We start from the raw sequence: 12,948 nt of genomic DNA on the forward strand, positions 1-12,948 counted from the left end.
AGTCAGCTCTTAACAAACATTTCTTGGGTGAAATATCAGAAGACTCAGTGCTGCAAAACGGCTAAGAAGTTGAGAAGTGGAAAAAGCCATCAGGTGGTGTCATGACGAGGTTACTGGGAGATGAGGAGGAGAGTGGTGGTATTAGCCAGGTGAGCCACACGGAGGAAGTTGTACGGGGAACCAGAAGATAATAGTGTGTAGAGGCAGGTGGGAACGTCAGCAGTGGAGAACGGACCTGGGTAGGCCTGACCTGACTCAGATGAGAGAAAGGGGAAGCTTGTGTCCGGGGTGGGACCCAGACAATTGAATAATGGCTGGTACCTGGAAGCACCATAATTAGGCGCTAAATGATTTCTTTTTGATCTCTTCCGCGGATGTGTGTGGGGGTGTGTGTGGATGAGTGTTTGTGCTCACACATTTGTGGGGTTTGGGTCCCTGAGAGCGGTATCTGTTACACGGAAATAGGGTTTCTATCTGTGGGGATATATATCTGTGCCGGCGAATTGTGCTTGCTTAAACAGCTTTCTCCCTCCCTGCCTCCCCCATCTCTCTTCTCTCTTCTCTCCTTCCCTCCTTTCTTCCGTTCTTTGCCATCTATTTTTAAAGACCTACTATCAACGAGCTAAGATACTCCCTTGGGAAAAGGGTCTTATTTAGAATATATTGGTAATCAAGGAGGGAAAAAGGGAATTCTGACCAATGTCAAAGCTTGACAAGGCCCAGGGACAAACAGGAGTGGGGGTTGTTTCCAAGCTGAATGTGGGATGTAAAATGCTTCAGAGGAGCCTAATTTCTAACGGTATCTCACTGGATGGCCGTTTTTGGAAGTGTGTTTCTAAGCAGAGGTAAACTTTGGGTGCCCTTTCATCAGTGCCTCCTTTGAACAATTTCCAGGAAAGATGGTCTCCCCACCACAATCCACAGCATTATGACTTAATGGGTAGAATCCTAAAGAAGTACTTCAATATGTCTAACATCTCATCTTTTTCAGAGCGGTCCACTACATTAGTTTTAAGTATCTCGTAAAACTGGGCCACATTGCAAGTCTGTGTTGCTATAATATTATCTTTAAATTAAATATCACAAAAACTTTTTGTCTCGACATAAAAACTATCTTCCTGCCCATATTTTATACAATTTCCTGAGTTTCGGTACATGCCATACTTAATAGAGTAATAACTTTTAATTAATCAAACGAGCTGCCTATTCTGTGCAGACTTTACAACAGCACAGCTAATACGTGCCGTGCCTGTTCTGAATGACCTTGGATCCAATGGCTAGGATCCCGTCTTGGAAAGAAGTTCTAATTTAAATATTCTGGTACTTAAGAAGGGCGTATTCCTGTTTAATGTAGAAAGTTCTTCCCAACTTCTAAGTCAGCAGCAGTTTTTGACTATGGACGCTACCCCTTGGGGGTGTTTGGAAATAAATGTGTGGGGGCACTTTGGGTTAGCACAATGACAGGGAGATGCCACGAGCACCAACCACATCACATCTCTCGATGTCAGGTATTTGTGTATGCGGTTCCCTCTTCCTGCCCTGTTCTGTTCTTGTGTGTCAGCTGTGTGCTGTTGTTGTCATTATTATTACTGTAATGGACACAGAACATAAATTTTACCATTTTAACTGTTTTAAAGGGCACAATGCAGTGACATTTAGAACATTCACTAATTGCATAACCATTAGTCCTACCTAGTTCCAGAACATTGTCATCATCCCAAAAGAAACCCTGTAACCCTTAAGTAGTCACTCCCTATTTCCACCGCGCCCCAAGTCTTCCCGCAACTGCTAACCTGCTTTCTGTCTCTGTGGATCCGCTTATTCTAGGTCAGTGGTACAGACAGAAGCCTGCAATCCGTGGCCTTTGTGTTGGGCTTCACTCTCTTAGCACACTGTCTTCAGGGCTCATCCATGTTGCAATACATGTCAGTGCTTCACTTCATATTCTGGCTGAGTAACATTCCGTTACTCAGTACGGATATACTGTATTTCGCTCATCCATTCACCCACTGATGGGTATTTGGGTTGTTTCAACCTTTTGGCTACTGGGAATAGTGCTGCTATGAATATGGCGTACAAGTTTTGTTGGTGTCTGTTTCAATTTTGAGGGGGTATATACCCAGGAGTGGAATTGCCACGTCATGTGCTAATTTTATGTTTAACTTACTGAGGAACTGTCAACCAATTGAGCATCTTCTAAGACCTCCTCTCTGAAGTCTTTCTTGACCTGTCCTTTCCCCTTCTACCCAAGATATCCCTCCTTCCATGTATTACCACTGTTTCCAACGTACACATCTCTCTTGGCCCCTGAACTTGAGTCTAATAACCTTGTATGACCTGCCTCCTGTTAGTAGATCATACCTAGGTCTTACTTTTCTTTAGATTATTTACCGCAACTCCATTTATCTTGGGTGAATTGTAAGGTCTCAATCTTTGCTGGGAAAACGATAGCTTCCAACAGGGTGACTTTGCACTTGGGGAATGAAGAACTTGAGACGCTATGAAGAGGTAATTGTTGTTTTTAGCTGTAATTGCTGGGGCTGTGCTGGCACACTCAGGTTGCCATTATATTTACTTAGGCAAAGAAAGTGTGTGTATGTGTGTATGTGTGTGGGGATGAGAAGGCTCTATTTTCTGTGCGGCAGCTTTCTGACGGTTAGCTACATTGGCAAATTCTATCTATCAGCTAAGTGATCTCAACCAATGTAGGAGGAACTTCTCAGAAGTTTATTTCTGAACAAGCCTGAACTGCTGGTCTCCTCCACTACTATGGTGATATCTGAAAATACTGCATTTTACAACTCATAGTTTTGCCTAGAGAGACTAAAACTTCTGGCAACCTTGCAAAAATAACAAGGGTTTTAATTAAACTGCTTTCCAAATAGCTTTACTTAATGGGTCATAAGACGAAATGTTGAATCCACACAAAAAATTTACTAATGGAGTGAAAACAAATGGGCGGTGGCTTCTCATGTAAGCTTCCTGAAATTGGAACCACTAGTCAGAGGTGTCGCATGAGGGCTCCCTGGTGGATCGCTTTTTGTCTCTGAGTCAGCATAGAAAATGAAGTGCTGAGGGTTGACTTTCCAAGTGCAGAACTGCTGAGAGTCAGACACAGAGAGAAGTATAAGGCATGACTTCTCCTTGCTGAGAATTTATAATCTAGCTAGGGAGGTAAGAAACAGATGCATAAAAAATATCTATCAATTTAGGGACATATAAGAGCTAAAGGAATGATATGAACAATAGGTGGACTGGGGGTTTGGGGTGTGTGGGTAGAGAGAGATGCTATTTGAGCAGTCCACCAAGTGTGGAGAAGTACCTAAGATGGGCAGAGAGTCTGTAGCTTTCCAAAGGAAGAGCATGATACATGTCAAGAGCATTCAATGAGTAAGGACCATCGAGTAAATTAGTCTACATGGAACCGGGTATTTGGGTAAGGAAGATGGGAATACAGGAAACGCCTGGGCAAATTGGGAACCAGATTGAAAAGATGACTGAAAATAAAAATTGGTTTAGATTTTAGCTTATAGGGATCGAGAAAGTGCACTTCTGAATGAGAGAGTGACACACTGACAGCTCTATTTATGAGTAAGTAAGCTAACAAGGTTTACAGACTGGCTTACAGGAAGAATATAATGGAAATGAGAAATAAGTTAGGAGACTGTTGGACTAGCCCAGCTGAGAGCTTGAACTAGAGCAGTGGCATTGGGGATAGAAGAAGGGTGGGAATTAAGAGGTGGATTCATGAACAAAGTTGGGTTTTCTTTAGTTTTAGACAGGCATTTTCAAGTGTTGGTTATTCTGTTTAATTTGTCTATTTCTACTTCATATTTGCCAGACACTGCTCTGTTGGAAATCAGGACCTTCTTTGCTGGTGAAGGGGATCTGAATAAGCCACCTCAAAATACGTCACTTTGGTTTAAGGATTATTTTGAGCTGAAGGCAATTAAGAAATAGATGCCAGAGGAACTGTCTGCCCTCCCCCTTAGACCTAAAAGCAGGGCCTCCATTTCCCTTTGTAATGGTAGCATCAATTTCCATTTGTGAAGGTGTCTTCCTCTCTAGCACCAGGAAGAGGAGAACACTTTAAATCACTGGAGATGACTCACTCAGTATTAACATGAGTACATAACAAACCTTACTGAGCAACCTTTATCTACACATACTTCCCGGTCACCTCCCCACAATTTACTGCCCTTAGAAGCCCAAACCAGCCCCCCCTTCCCATTGTCTACTCACTTCTCCACGATTTATCACCCTTTGTTAAAGTGGTATATAGGCCCCTGGGTCTAACCCCTCTTTGGATTTTCACTTCTTTTCTATGAAGCCCCCACACTCATACAAAATAACACTTTTTCCTGTTAATCTGTTTTTTGTCAGTTTAATTCGCAGGCTCTGGGGACTAAACCTAAGGGGATAGAGGAAAAGTTTTTCCTCCCCTGACCATTCAACAATGCCCTCAAGAAACTGACCAATACTCAATCTTGTGACTGCTTTCATTTATAGTCTTGATTCCAAATCTCAAGTGGGTCCTAAGTGCTACCAGGAAATGTGAATACTCTTTTCTAGTAAATTCACTGGAGTGTGAGCTCTATATGTGTGGTCAAGATTTATTTCTGTTCACCGGTCCACCCCAAGAGCCTAGAATATGGAATAGTGCCTGGCACAAAGCGTGTGCAGTGGATGTAACGGACAAGTATTTCACACTTTCTTCTCTTTCCAAAGACCTCAAACCCTTTCACTGCAATTCACACTCAGCTGTTGACCTTGCTACTTACTTCACTGAGAAAACAGAATTCATCTGAGGAGAATGTCCACATATTCCCACAACAAAGGCAACCACCCCCTTCTCCTTGCAACCTTTCCCACGTTCACTCCTTCCTACTCACCGCAAAGGACAGGCTATCCCAGCTCCCATCTAAGGCTGCCTCCCCAGAGATACACACTCCCATCTAAGGCTGCATTCGCAGAGGTACACGCTCCCATCTACGGCTGCCTCCCCAGAGGTACACGCTCCCATCTAAGGCTGCCTCCCCAGTGGTACACGGCATCCCATCCACGCCTGCCTACTCAGGACTGCTCCTGTAGCTGACTCTTTCCTCTCCTGCATCATCAGTTTTTCCTCTCAACTGGATAATTCCCATCAGCATACAGACTGGTGCCAGAGAAAGCCCTGAGACAGAAAAGCAAAGAGGTTCTCTGGCGTGTGCTTGGGTGCTGGCAACCTGCATGGAACTATCCAACAGAGCCGGTTTTCGACGGCCTATGGGCACCCAAAGCATGTGTGGAAGGAGTTGACTACAGTTTCCCTGAGGCAGACGCGTAATTTTGTTTAGATTTTCAAATGGGAGAGATTAAACACACATTTCCTTCTCTCTTTCTTCTTTTAAATTTCAGGTGCATGGAAATGAGTTAATCATAATAGGAAGTTGACAAGAATGTAAGTTGTACTCGATGGTCTTCCTCTATCCCATCCCTGTAGCCCCCTCACCCAGTTAACCCCCATTCCCAGCTCCATTTCCGTATTTGTCCAAGCTCTCATTACTTCTCTCTGGACTGATGCAATAGTCTCCTACCTGGTATCTCTGCTTCTCCTTAGGTATCCCACCCCCAACCCCGATCAATCTATTAATTTCATTGCATCCAGACTGATTCTTCAAGGTCAGCTCACATAAATTCTCTATTCATAACTTCCAATGGCTTCCCATCTCACGCAGTATAAAATCCAAAATTGCAAAGCCCTACGTGCTCTGACTCTCTGGGTCCTCATCTGCTACCACGCTCGCCATTCCTTTGGCCTAACGTCTTTGGAGTTGTTATTCCAACCGCCCACAATACTGTTTCCCCACATATCTCCTTGTCACTCTCTCTTATTTCCTTCAGGAGATATGTGGAGAAGGCCTTGCTGACCCTGTGGGTGTGCATTGCAGACATGTGACCCCCACCCCCAGAAAGAGAATGAGGCAGAGGCTCAAACACCCATGGTCCAAAGCAGTGCGTCATAACAAAGCAGTGCATATAGAGGGAAAAGAAGAGGGGGACCCCTTCCAGGTAGGCAGGGAGAAGGAATGAGGACGGCCACAGCGGAGAGACTTGTGAAGGCTTGAAAGACAAGGTGTTGCTGGGCCAAGCAGGAGGAGAGGCAGCTGGCAGACCAAGAGCTCAGACGTGAGAAATTCTGAGTCACGGAGCCAACCGCCCTCTCCATCCTCTGATACTTCAAGGTCAGTGTCTCCACTGGATTCCTCCTACACCACACAACACGCGTGTTCAAGTTAAATCCTGAAAGAGGAAAGTGCTGTCCCCATGCTGTCAGCCGCGGGGGAAGCCGGTAGGAGTTCTAAGTGACTCGTTCTATTTTAAAACTCTAACGAGTCAGTAAATCCAATCATCCAAACATAACACTGTCCATTGTATTCGGGAAACAGAGTGTAATACAGAAAAAGCCCCACACCTTTCTGAAGAGAAACCAGTGGGGCAGGGAGCTGAGTCCCTGGTTCAAAAAGTTTAGAATCAAATAAATAGGTATAAAGACAATCACTAGTGTAAATTTACAGATGAGGAGCACAGAGAGGCGAAGGGGCTTCCTCAAGGTCACACAGCAGATCAGTGTCAGAGGTGAGACCCGACAATAAACACACAGCCCCTAGACCCCTACCTAGATTTCTGGCCAGGGCCCCTCCTGTGATGCCTGCTTTCCCTCTTTTTTTAGTTAATAACAACAGGAGCCACTGGCCAACCCAGCTGCTTAGTCAAGTGGCATTTCTCACCTAATTGTAACCACTGCACAGAGAAAGGACATCAGGTGAGTTAGCTTGGAGTCCATTTTCCTGCCCCTTGTGAATGGCAAGCAGAGAAATAAACTATGGGTTTTGTTGTTGGGGTAAGACGATGACTTCCAAGGTCCTGGCAGAGGTTATTGGCCTTGGCTCTGAAGGAAAAAAGAGAAGAAGGTTGTGATTTCAGAAGAGTGAAGAATAGTCACTTGAAACCATGATTTCAGCTTGAGATTCCAACTTGGCCTTGTGCTTTCGGTTAACCGATGTCTGTCTGTATAACCGAATCAACCCGAATAGCAACTTCTGGATGTGCTTCTAAAGCAGTCTCCCCTCCCCCTCCTTACACTATAAATGGATCCACCATTTCGTACAGAATTAGATCCCTTGGTTCAATGGCAACCTCAGGCTTTAGGATGGAATGTGCGGGATCTCTTGTGACCCGACAAAGGGACAAACTTGAGGACTGGGTGTCAACGCTGGTCACAGCAGGGCTTGACCCCACGGAGTCAGAAACTTGATGGGAAATGACGTGGCCGGAAGTTAGGCCTGAAAGATACAACGAGCCCATATGTGAAATTATACAAAGTCTGATCTCAGGTCTCGAGAAACTTAGAAGCAGGGAGAGGAAATAAGAGAGGGAAGCCCCAAAACGCTAACAAAAATGTTTGCTGTTTCAAATCAGCGCATGGTGGCGGAGGGCCTCACTCCTGGTCTGCTGGGTGACTGGCTGTCAGGAGAGGTCACATAGGTGACGAGCCATCCCCCAGGCTAGTCCTGTCTTCTCACTGTGGTCACCGGTTCCAAAAAACAGCAAGAGCGCAAGCCCCAGTTCCCACGTGTTTTTAAGCCTCTGCTTATGTCACATTTGTTATTATCCCAATGGCCAAAGCAAGTGGCTGAGGCTGGAGTCAGAGTAGGTAGGGCATACTTAAGGGTGTGAATGAAGGGAAGTGAATTTGTGGCCATATTTGCAAACAATCTACCACACTAACAAGATTTATTTGTTTGTTTGGGGTTTGGGTTCTTTTTCTTGGTGTTACTGTTATTAGTTTTTCTATGCATTTAAAAAAAATTTTTTATACAATTTGTCAGTCTGTTCTTTTTCATAGCGTCTGGATTTTGCATTATAAGTAGAAACCTCTTCCCCACTCAAAGATTAGAAATAATTCCTATTTTTCTTCTCGTACTTCTATGGCTTCGTTGATTACGTTTAAACTTTGATCCATTTGGAATTTATCCTTGTGCTCACCTCACATTTATATTCTTAACTAACACATAGCCCTCCTCTATTAGGGAAGGTTGTATTGGTCAGAGAGGCAACATTACACCCAGTAACAAACAACTCCTAAATCTTAGTGGCTTTTAGCAGAGAGGTTTATTCCAAGCTCACGCTACACGTCCAGCCTGTTTGGCACACACTCTGCTCCACATCATCTTGACTCTGGGGCCCAGGCTGATGAACCCCCTCCATCTGGAACACTGCCAGTCTTCCACAGAAGACAGACCATGACTGAGCACGTGCTGCCGCTTAGCGCTTCCTCTCAGCAGTAACACGTGTCCCTTCCATTCACATTCCCAGGCGAAAGTGAGTCACACAACCCACCCTGCTGCCAACAGGATGGAGAAGTATAACCCTCCCCTGAGGAGGGACAGCACATGTCTGAGACCAGCATTTCAATCTTCCATCACCGTCCTTTCTGTGAACGTGCAGCATTGGGAAAGGACACCCATGGAGCCTGAGGCAGGCTGGGGACCTCACCGCTGATGAGGGTGACGCACTTCAGAGCCAAAACAGCCCTGTGTGCAATCTTTCTCCCCCAGATCTTGTATTCTGATCAGAGCAGAGGGCGTGTGTATAATTTGAAGTAGCAGACTACAGAAAGGGAGGAACAATGGGCCTCATTTGAGACTGTTAAGGGTTAAATTGTGTCTCCTCAAAAAGACATATTGTAGCCGTAACACCCCACCTAGTTGCTCAGAATGTTACCTCATTTGAACGCAGGGTCTTTACAGAGGTAATCAAGTTCCAATCAAGGTCATTAGGATTAGCCTTGAACTGATATGACAGTTATCCTTAGAAAAAGGGGAAATTTGGACACAGACATGCTCCAAGGGAAGATGAGATGGAGACCCAGGGAGAAGACAGCGGTCGATAAGCAAGGAGAGAGGCCTGGAACACATCCTTCCCTCACAGCCCTCAAGAGACCAGCCCTGCTGACACCTTGATTTCTGATCTCCAGCCTCCAGAACTGGGAGACAATGCATACCTGATGCTTCAACCAGCCAGTTCGTGGTACTTGGTTATGGCAGCCCTAAAGAACTAATACTCATACAGGGAACAACATTTCCAGTCGCTGACTAGGAGCTGCCTTTTGAAAGGGTTTTGGAGCCATGCCAGACTAGCAGGAAAGAGACCCACAATCCATGAGCAAGGCCTTCCACGCATGTGGGGTGGGGAGCTGACCTGAATTGGTAGTCAGCTGACCAGAAAATGCACACAGGTAAGTTCAGCTGGTAGGTTCCAGAACACTAAGACGGAGTGATGACAGAAGGGTCACACAAGCTGGTGAACTGAAGGGCACTGCTGCCCAGAAGTCCACGCCTGAGGGCTGTGCTGAAAGATGAGGAAGGGAGAATGGGCAGCCAGCGTGGCACCTGCCTGGATATTGGTCCCCAGCCCAGCCAGTGATGAAGCAATCAGCCCTTCCCTAATAACAGAGCTCTAGCAACCAGCCAAAGAAAGCCAAAGTCGCAGCCAGAATGACAGCTCCTTAATATTTTACCAGATGTCAGCATCCCAGCCCATTAGCCTTTCTGAAGTTTGCTATATTAAGACCGAAGGTCTGCTCTTCCCGGCTATGCTGAGCAGTACAAGCTCTCTTCACCGCGAGCAGAGTATCCTAAGATTCCAAAGCCCTGCTGATGACAAGGTATTTCTCAGAGCAGGTCTCAGAGTGCACGTGTGTATAAGAGAAAGCCTGAAATACTGATGAAAAGTCCAGAGGTGTGGGCGCAGTAGTTGCTTTTGGCAGGTGAGGGCCCCTCTTTAGTGCCTTCCTGCAGGCAGATTCAACAACAAACATTTTTATTTTAAACTATTTTTTAAATTTTAAACATGAGTGTGTGTGCACATGTGTGTGCATGTGTGTACATGTGCATGTGTGTGTGCGTGTGTGTGCGCACGTCTGTGTGCGTGTATTTGTGTAAATATTTCTTAGCATCCTGGGTGCTCCGTGCAATACCCTTCCAATTTGGAAGCCAGATAGAACTTTTGCTATAGATATTAGGGTTAACTTAGCAGACCCCCAGCAGTAGTAGTAATGGTGAGATGTCGTCCGAAGTTACTTCAGAGGCCATCTGGGAGAAACAGGACAGTGTATCTATTGTTTATGTAACAAGCACCCCAAAAGTAGTGGCTTACAACAGCCATTTTATTTGGTCATAATTCTGTGGGTCAGTAATGTGGGCTGGGCTCAGCTGGGTGATTCTTCTGTTCACCCGAGGTCACTCACGGGCTGCTATGAATCAGCTGGTATGTCACTTAGGGCCTAGTTGACAGAGGCGATCTAACAGGGGTGACTCCTCTCTGTTCCACGGCCTGATCACAAGATGACGGAAGAGTCCTCCACAGCCAGAGGGCAAGCCCAGGTGCACAGGCACCTTTCAGGCCTGTGCCTTCACCCCACTTGCTAATATCTCAAGCCCAGAGTCAGTGTGGGAGCAACCACACAAAGGCTTAGCTGCACAAAGTCACGATTCCCTGGGGGCCTTTCAGGATAAGAATCTTCCACAGTTTGCTTTTCTGAGAACCACTGTCACGTGTCCTGAAACCCTCAAAGGAAAAACTTGCTGACAGCTGGAAGTTCTACCTTAGGAGGTCGGTACGAGAGCTAGTGAAATCTTTGTTACTTTCATTACTAGGATGGCAGCTATCCACACAGGCAAGCAGGCCTGGGGAAACTCAAATTATGAACCTTGAACAAACCCCTTAATCTCGGAGACTCAGTTTTCCATTTGTAAAACTCTCCCCATAGGGTGATAGTAAGGACCACATGAGCTCCTAGCCTTTTGTGAAAAGTGCAAAGCGCCACACATAAATGGAGGTTCTCCTCTCAGTCAGAATAGGCCATAACGGAAACATTAGGCTGGTGCACAGGGAAACATACAGATACTCAATGAGAAAACAGAGCTCAAGGTGAGTGGGCTGTTTAAATAATTTTTAAAAGAATTCACGAGAAGAATTTTGGTTCCAGATACATTAAGTTAGTCTTCGGCTCTCTCTCTCTCTCTCTCTCTTTCTCTCTCTCTTTCTCTCTCTCTTCGCCGCCCCCACCTCAGACCAACAAGGAGAAGACAAATTTTGTGTTTTTTCACACATCTGCTTTACCTTTTGTTCTACCCCTAAATTGTTCGTCTATCTCAAATGCAACCTGTTCTCTCCTGCTTTTAATAGCTTCAATCCATCTAAAAGATGTCTCCTCTAAAGTGTTTGATGGATTACACTCCACCTTGATCCCTGCTCGCCCATCCATCAAATATTACCGAGTCATTTTTATGTATCTGACATGGTGCTAGGACCTGCTGACACAAAGATGAATGAGGCATGGTTTTTGTCCTGTAGGAGCTCACGGACCAGGGATGAGATAGACGCATAAACAGGAAATAGTCCTATCATTATGTGCTGTGAAAGGAAAAAAGTGCATTTATTCAACAACCATGTAATGAATGATTCCTTATTCTGTACATGCCTTGTGCTGGTGTGAAATATAAAAATGAGTAAGACGCCTTTTCTATTTTTGAGGAGTGTCTAGTGAAGGAGTCGGATGAGTCTGCAGTCATAATTTAGGAACAGAGAAGCAGACAAGAGGGTCACACGGGAGCCCAGAGCATGGCACCTGTCAGGTCAATGCAGTGGCAGGAAGTTTCCCATAGTTTATATAAAACAAGAAAAAGGCGAGGGATGGATTCCAGGTAGACAGAACAACATGTACTGTTGTACATGTTGTTGGGGAGAGGCTGACATGTTGAAGGAACCCAAAGCAGCTCCGCACGCCTGGTACACACAGTGACAAGGGGGGACAGGAGCGCCAACTCTGGGGAGGGGGCAGAGGCCAGAGGCACTGGAAGAACCACTCATTACTGAAACCTGGGACGTGGTCTGGTCAGATTTGCATTTTAGAAAGATCCTTCCAGCAGAAGTGCGTAGATTGGCACATACCACAAAATGGTAGAATAACATAAATGTACATGTGTGGGGGGCAGACTGAGAGCTGGACAATGAAATAGGAGACCGTTTAATAATTCACTTCAAAGGGGAAGTGATGGGGGATTAAATTTATTGGGGACAGAGAGAAAAGGATGAATTTAGGAGGCACAAAGGAGTACTAGGGGCTCAATTGTGTTCCTCCCTGGAGAAAGTCCTATGTTGAAGTCCTAACCCCCAGTACCTCAGAATGTGGCTATATTTGGAGATAGGGTCTTTAAGGGGGTGATTAGGTTAATGGTCACTAAGGTGGGCTTTAATCCTATATGACTGCTATGCTTAGACGATTTGGATACAGAGACATACAGAACGAGGCCATGTGATAACACAGGGAAAAGACACCACGTATAAGCCAAGGAAAGAGGCCTCAGGAGAAAGCAACCCTCATGATGCCGTGGTCTTGGACTTCCAGCCTCCAGAGCTGTGAGAAAATGAATTTCTGTTGTTTAAGGCACCCAGTCTGTGGTACTTTGGTATGGGAACCAGAGCAAACTGATAGAAGGAAAAAAAATCAGGAGACTGGAGAGCGCAGGGATGTAGGGGGCGAGGGGGAGAGAGGGTAGAGGGTAGAGGGTGACATTCAGGCTTCTGACTTGGGCAGTCTGGCATGTGTAGAGATGGAAGATGGTGCGTTCCAGCTCGGACATGTACAGGTTCGGGGTCCCTGTAGGACAGCGAGTGGAGATGTCCACTAAGCAGCTGGGTGTGTGGGGTGGGGCTCAGCCAGGAGGCGCGGGCTGTGGAAACAGCTCTCGAGGGCTTCAGACATGGGGGCAGTTGAAGCAGAGGCATGGATGAGATTGCCAGGGGATGTGAGTGCTGTGGGAAGGCAGAGACCCGGAGCTCAGACAACCCCAGGACAGAGTGGGAGGCAGTCAGCATTTATCAGAGAAGGAAGTGTCA

This window comes from Rhinolophus hipposideros (genome assembly GCF_964194185.1).
Source record: "Rhinolophus hipposideros genome assembly, chromosome: 19".
NCBI classification, from domain to species: domain Eukaryota; kingdom Metazoa; phylum Chordata; class Mammalia; order Chiroptera; family Rhinolophidae; genus Rhinolophus; species Rhinolophus hipposideros.